Source organism: Pteronotus mesoamericanus, unplaced genomic scaffold, assembly GCF_021234165.1.
Source record: "Pteronotus mesoamericanus isolate MK-2021 breed Mesoamerican mustached bat unplaced genomic scaffold, CSHL_Meso_final contig_124, whole genome shotgun sequence".
NCBI lineage: Eukaryota > Metazoa > Chordata > Mammalia > Chiroptera > Mormoopidae > Pteronotus > Pteronotus mesoamericanus.
Window position 1 is genome coordinate 2,982,972 of NW_026555051.1, and position 8,323 is coordinate 2,991,294.

General features: G+C 34.3%; 1 pseudogene; it reads right to left on the reverse strand.

Annotated features, from left to right (window-relative positions):
- Positions 1-6,040: 6,040 nt before the first annotated feature.
- LOC129082047 (small nuclear ribonucleoprotein Sm D1-like) lies at positions 6,041-6,399 on the reverse strand (annotated as a pseudogene).
- Positions 6,400-8,323: the final 1,924 nt, after the last annotated feature.

Genomic DNA, 8,323 nt, shown 5'->3' on the forward strand with positions numbered 1-8,323 from the left:
TACTGCTTGTTTGAGAGATTTTATAAAAGTTTGAAGTAAGAGAGGCCATTTGTATGGAAAAGCCACTGGATATGTCTTGGGTGTGTCCTCAAGTTGGAAGGGGTGGGGTCTCAGGGAATCACCAGCATGGGACAAACAATGTGAGCCAGGCTGATGGAGACTCATGTGGAGCCCACCTATTGACTCTGTTGGGAGAGCTCAGAAAAGGAACAAGGGCCTCTGCCAGCACTTCTCTCTGGGAAAACCCTGCTCCTCCACCTTTCATCCTGTTTTCAGACAATTCAGTTCCTCTCCGTATGTCCCTGGTGTCTTTGGAGCTACTACCCCAGACCTGAAGCTCAGAACAAGTAAGTCTGAGTTAATCTATGCCTCAGCCCCTTAAGAGAAACTGCCTTGGACTCCAGAAGCCTCTGCCTCACTCAGTCACAATTCTCATTAGTTCTTACCGCCAGAAGTTACAGTAACTTTTCTTTCAAGCACTGGAACACTGGGTTGGAGGACCTCCTGTGGTGCTGGGACCACATGGGCCTCATGAGGGACTTCTGAGACTGAGATATCCCCCCTGATTTTTAACAGCCACATGTGTGTTTGGAACCAGGCTGTTTCACATCTCTGCCCCTGCTAACAGTCTCAATGTGGCTTCTTATTGTCCTTAGAAGCAAGACTTCCATTCAGCTACATTTCCTACAGTTCTGAATGATGGTTGTTCTGTAGTTTTAGTTGTAATTTTGGTTATGGGAGGATTTGAATATTCTGTTCATCTTCACTGACATCTTAACCATAACCCACTTTCAGTAATTTCCCTTTGGGAAAGCACATCTGAACACAAAAATCTGCCATGCATTTAACAATACATGGTTTTATACTTTACTGCTCACACCAGCAATTACATATTTTATTTATGCATATAAATATATATTTCAACTATATATAGTTGAAAGGACTAATAGTTTGATAAAACATGCCAAACACAACTCTAAAAATCCAGTTCTGCCAGAACTTTAGCAAAACATATTTTGGCAGAATGTGTGTCACTAAAATTTGGAGATTCTTAAGGATGTGTTTTTCACTTGTTCTATAAAAAAGTACATCTCTTTCAAAATGAACTTTACAGTATATTGAAGACATTTAATATGTGTTCATATGCCTGGATAAATGTGTGTATATATTAAAACATTTAAATGTAAGGATAGGTATCTATTCCAGCTAGCTCCAGAGAATAAGAATTATTGTAAAAACATGGGTGGAACATGTGAGAGAAAGAATTTCATGGGCTCTATTAAGACCTAAACCTGCCAGGAATGGAGCCATCAGGCTCATTCTAAGCTCAGCTCTCAAGAAACTTCACAGCCCAGGAAGAAAACATTGATCTTTACTCCTGTATGTACTTCACTACTAATATAATAATGCTAGAAATCACATTTTCTTCCTTTCTCTTCACTACCAATTAAATTTGAATCCTTATTCATAGTTTGCTTTCCCACATGACTTTGTCTAACTCCTGATCCTGATCTTGACTTTGAAAATATTTGTTCCAACTCTATCTTATGGTACCTTTTATTTTCATGTACATTAATAACTGAAAAAAATCCATTATATTGCCCATTTCAATTACATGTGAAACCAGATATAATTTTCTTACTCAGATTTTCCTAAGTGTAAGTCATTCAGGCACGCAGCAAAAGTCAACCACTCTTTCATGTATTGGGTCACCTTGAGTTAGAGGCCCTTGCCATGTCCAATTATCTTTAGCAATGGAAAACTGGGGCATGTGAGTGTTTCTATCCATAGTGCCTTTCTTGGGACCAGTTTTCTTTAGAAGGTGATAGTGATACACACTCTGTAATACCTCTAATTTAATATAATTTCAGCACAGAGAAGGTGTCAGAAGATACTTCTATAAAGCTTTTAAAATCTATGTGAAAAAATCATTTGAACAGGATTACATTTAAAACATTGTTTTAGTACCTTTCTTTGTGGTATACTACTTTTATCCATATAGAATAGGTTTCCTTTCTCAGAAAATTTTGTACTTGAACTTACATCATTTTGAACCCAAACTAAACCTCATTTAGCCAAGGTTAGTGCATTTCATAATATAAATCCCAGACCTTAAGGGATTGTTCTTTTTTGCTTCAATTTCTATATTTCTATTTCCCCATCACATGCTCTGCCTTTCAAAATACAATATCTAAAATGTTATCCTCCCTTCACATTTACCTAGTTGAAAATGTTCTATACTTTTCCAATCTAACATCTTTAATTTTAACATATCCTCTAAATTGTTAACTTCCCCTAATCCCAACATGATATTCCTCACCCTTAAAAAATATCAAATGCCATATTTTTCAAGGACAACTTCAAAACCCATCATTCTCTTTCCTCTTCACTTTACAAACTCACCCTTCTAATTTTCGTCACCACATTTTGCATTTTGTTATAGTTACTCACTCTAATAGAGCCTTTTGGTTATAAATGACAGACAACCCAACAAGTGTACAATAGCAATAGTAGATTTCATATACTGGTTTTTCAATTGGAAATTTCAAGGGTGGAGTAATCCAGTTTCTCACAAATGGCATCATCTTGTTTGGATTTTCTAGTGCTGGCTCCCTTCTGAGGCACACTCTTCCCTCTGGGTGTCTCCAAAGCACCCCCAGGCTTATACCCTCACATTCTAATTTCTCCTCTTCAACAGCTTTAACTAGAATCCCAGAATTAATATATCTCTTTAGCTTGTCTTCCATCACATATCAAATACCTACTATTAGGGCAAAGGGATGGAAAACAATGATTTTCTATACACAGGTCACATGTTTGTCCCTTAAATCAAGAAAAAAAAAATCTACCAATATTATTGAGAGTGAAAAAGGAGTTCTTCTAAAGGCAGAAATCAAAGTTCTATTTTTAAAAGAGAATAAGTGATAAAATTATATTTGTCTATGTTAAATATGACAGGGATTGTGTTACATTTTTTAACCTTTCCACAGCAGTGAACATCCAGCCTAGAATAAATTTGAATGCTCATCAGATGAAGAGCATTTGTTGAGGTAAACAAAAGCAATTTCATAGCTGTAGAGCTAGAGTTTGATGTTGTTTGTGCATTTGCTTTTATTAAGAGAAGGGACCCTATAGTCACCAACGTGCTTCTTGTTTACCTGTTCCTCTCTCTTGTTCTTGTCCAGAGCCCTTCCTCAGTCTTTATCAAACCATGCTCTCAGGGCAGGAAATTTAATCACACTAAAGTATGACAGAATAATAACAGCTTACAGTACTTACTCTCCCTGAGTGTGTGTATTTTACAGTAAATAAATCAAAGTTTTGAAGTTTAAAAAATCCACTATTTACTTATTCAAAAAATATTCATTGAGCGTTCTGGCTTTGGGGATATCTGTTTTCCTAGCATTACACTAGAGAGAAATTACATTCCTAGGTGATATATTAGCCTAAGTTAACAAGGGAAATATATTCTTAGTTTATTGTTGGAAGGAGTTTTATGGTTTTGTGGTTCACATAAAGGTCTCAGACCTATTTATGCAGCATAGGGAATGGGTTAAGGCTATCACTAGTATCCCAGTTTTTTTTTTTTTTCCCAAATGGATAGTTTTCTTTTTTAAAATGTACATGTTACAGAAAAGAAATATAAATTCTTTGAATGCAATTTGAATGCTGTTGCCTCAAAATCACCTCATATCTCAAATCATTAATGCCTTTTTTAATGCAAATTTTTTTTCTGTATTGTGGGGAGTTTATCACTTTTTGTAGATATTTATTTAACAAATCACATATATCTGGGCCCTACTACATTGCATTTTAATTTTACTTTTCATGCCTAGAAACAGTATTCTCTTGAATAAAGGTAGTTTCTATGGCCCTGTTTTAAGCTCTTTTTTTCCTGCTCATTTTGAGAGTACCCTCTTGTTCATCCTGAAGTTTGGATAGAGTGAGACTGAGCAGTCAGAACCCAGGATCTTCTCTCTGATTCCATAAGCCAATAGCTGTGGTCCCTGCACACCAGAAGTGTATGTCTGTGTGTGATCATTGAGTCAGGACACTTCCTTTTCACCCTTATATTTTATTGCTCTCTCCCACCCACCACAGGTCATTCTCTTCCCATTGTAAATTTTAACACTTCCTTCAACTCGTTATGTGATTAAATAAGTCAATGCATTGTACATGTTTTATTCTTCTATCTTGTCTACTTGATTAGTTCTAGTTCATCCTTCAAAACACTGCTCACAGACCACTCTTTCTGTGACACTTTTTTCCTACCTATAAACAGAGCTGTTTTCTTTATTCTCCTGCAACACTGCATTGTTGAACTTTACTTGCCACTCTGTGCTCTAATGGGACTACATATCTGTTTGCTAAATCTATGATCTCCCGGAGCACATGACCTCTGTTTTAGTATCTCTTTGCCTTTGACAATTAAAAAAGTGCCTAGCATATAGTAGATTTTAACATGTTTGTTGGATGGATTAATTCCTTGGACCAAAAGGTTCTATTTCAAAATAGACCTCTAGTTCATATCAGTAGCTACCTAGTAAAATGTCTCAAGAAAAATCAGGAAGCTGAGTGAACAAAGTTCACTATTCTGTGGTCATTCACCAGTGAGGGAGAGCTACTGTGAGTATAATGTGGGGTTTGTGGAGCTGACAACATACATACTTCTGTTTGACATGTTTACCCAAAGGACTACTCAAAAATTTAAAAATATCAGTTTTCTCCCTTCATTTTAAAATTTCAAGCACGTCCTTCAATAATGTTTCTTCTCAAGAACAAGATAGGCTTCTTTACTATGTGTCCACTTATGATCCCATATTTCCTGATAAATATAGCAATGGTCATAGTGTCTATAATTTGAGACCCTGTGACCATTGCTATATTTATCAGGAAAATAAATAAATATATATACAATTAAATATGTATATGTATATTTAATCATATATATATTTTATATTTAATATATAATATATACATATATAAATATAAATATACATACATACATACATATATATTTAATAATATATATACACATACACACATATCATGTTCATCCATATTTTCTTCCAGTTGTCATATTATAGTATTCTACAGGCCTATATTTGTATATCAATGTATCTCCATGTCTTATAACAGTTCCAAGTATATTGTAGGATGTGGTTGTAACTCAATAAAGGTTTGCTGAGTTGAGAAGCAGCATATATTAAGGGCAAGAAAAATAGGAAAGATTCATGGTAGAAAGATTAGTCTCTGAGGGCCAGTAGGTATATTTGTGGGTGAGGGCAACAGTAGATACAGAAGTCATAAGTTATGAATATGTAAGAACAATTGCATAGAGTGCATAAAGGTAATTTGTGCAATTTTATTTGGACCTCAATTTTCTTACTAGTAAAAGGAGGATATTAATTTAAAATTTCTGAGATAATTTCTGGTTTCTCTCATACTAACCCAATTTAACAACCCTTATCTTAGTAGTTCTATATTTTAGTCTCATTTAAACCATCAAAATACATATGACCAGTTGACAACAAAAGAAAGAAAAAAGGCACATAGTAGGTGTTGAATAATTTACTATTGTTTCTATATCAGTCCCCCATTTATTATTCAATAGCATTATTCTAATAACTTATTTCAATTGATAATGGATTTATTTTATTTTATTTATTTATTTTTTTGAAGCTGACTATCACCTTTTACTAAGTACCCAAGTCTCCATGAAGTAAAACTCAGGAAAGGAGAATCAATTTTAGACCCCATTCCACAGGACTTCAGTTTCTGAAGTAACAAACAAAACCCACTTAATCTGTTAGGTTTCACAGAGTGAAAAAGTAAAACAAACAAAATAATCATTCTGGGATGTCCATGTAATAATACTCAGCTATTACTGTGTTAATGTCACGAATATACTTACATTATTAAAACTAAACTTGATGTAGTCAATAGACAGCTGGCCTACATTTATGTTTATTGAAAACTGACATAAACAAACAGAACCTTTACAAATAATATCTCAATGAAATAGTAATCTTGAGAGGCATTATCGCCTAGGACCCCCTATTCCTCTGCCCCGGCCATGTCCTCTTCCTCTTCCTCAGTCCTGGCCTCTTCCTCCAACAGCTTCCCTTTTCTTAGATTTCACCTTTGGTTCAACATCCACAAGTAGTGTATCCAGAGGTAAGCTGTCAGGTAGAATAAATATCGAATGTTATTTCGTCCAATACTCAGCGTTTCCAGCTGTACAGGTTCTCGGTTCTTCAGGGTCATTTTCCCAGCTTTAAGATGAGTACTCATGCTGACATCTACACCTGTGATTGTTCCATGGACCTGTGTTCCATTCTTTAATTCGATGGTTACAGTTTCGTGACTCAATTTCATAAAAAATCTTACAAGCGTCATCCTAAGGGAGCCATCACGTTTTCATTCTGAGAGTGCACAGAAAACAACGGAGGGCCCAGGTACTGGAGTATGAATGATAATGGATTTAAATAACCTCAAAACGACAATGCTAGAATGATTTCATCTAAATGCTTTCCTTAAGGATCTTGTCCTCACATAATAAAACATGATTTATAGCAGATTGAAATATATTTTTAAATGATTTCATTATAGCTATAATGTAAAATGTTAGTAATCTATTTTGAATATAGTATAATCTCTATACATTCCTTTTTTTGTGCATTTTTCTGGAGACCTTAATGTTTTCCACAATTTAAAATATTATATATAGAACATAAAAGATGTTTTATAATATATATTATATATAATATGTTCTATATATAAATATAATATATATTTTAATACATAAAATATTACATATAATATAATATAAATATATAAAATGTATGTAATTATAAAATATATTGTATATAGTATTGTATAATATAAATATAAATTATACAATTATATATACACCGCTTATAAAATATTATAATAAATACGTAGGTATCAAAAAACTGAAGTTGAGTAAGGTTGTTTGGAGTCTGAGAAGGATTGCCAAGGCAGTAACTAAGAAATATACTTAGTGTTGGTGAGGCACAATGAAGGTGTTCAACAGCAAGAAGAGAAGGAAAAAATGGTTATGTGATGATAAGGAAATAAACACATATGTATATGTACACACACACAGATACTCACCTGTATGATTGAAGTACAGAAATGTGGTAATAACTATTTTTTTGGAGGAATGTTAATATCCATGTCTTTGTTTTTACAAATATTTTAAATTTCTTGTTTCAGTAGAAATCATTATTTAATGATTTGAAATCCTTAAAACTATGTCATTAAGAGGCTTTTAGTACACCACTTGCTATTTGGGATTATGACTTTCAGTTTATTGTGCTTCTTTCTTTGTACCTCTTTATCTGGCTTTTCCAGACACCGAGAGTGAACTATACTCCTGTCTTTCAGAAAGTAGGCAATGATTGTGGGATGGTGGATATTAACATTTCTATCATACAACTATTCATTATTCACTTATCCATGCATTTATTTATTAATTGCAGTAGTGGGTGAGCAAATGGCAGACAGCAACAGGAAATTATAGGGCATAAAGACGGGATCAGCAAGAGTATTTGCCCCTCAACTAAACTTCTTCCTTATTTGAGGCAGTATCTGAAGCATCAGCTGTGTTCCTTGGTCACAAAGAAAATGAGGTAAACCTATGAGGAAATCCTGTGCCATTTGTGAAAACATAATTTTATTGGTGTAATTTGATATTTTTCTCATTTACCAAAGCATCATATGAAATGGTTATACATTTTTGAAGATATGGAATGCATTAATAATTAGTTCTTGCTTTGCCTGGGTAGCTCAGTTTGTTAGAGCTTCATCCCCATACACCACCATTGCAGGTTAGATCCTTAGTCAGGGCACATAACAGGAATCAACCAATGAATGCATCCATTAGTGGAACAACAAATCAATGTTTCTCTCTGTCTCCTTTCCTCTCTCTTTCTCTACTACTACTACTACTACTACTACTACTACTACTACTACTGATAATGATAATGATAATAAAAAAGATAATTAGTTCTTAATCACGTGAAGCTTGAAAAAACTTCTAGAAATACTTAGAAAAAAGAGGAAAGGGCAGCTTGAAATAACATTGCTGCAAAACTGCCAAATTTGGTGAAGACTCCAAAGTATTGCTAATTGTACTGTATCCATAATTCCTGATTACAGATGAGGGTATAGAGCTAAAGTCTAGAATGCAACATGAACATAATTGCATCTTTGAGATGTGAGTTAGATGCGAGTCTACTCTCCAGGAGGTATGTTGGAAACTTCACTGAGTGTGATAGGCCCTTAGATCTTGAAAAGA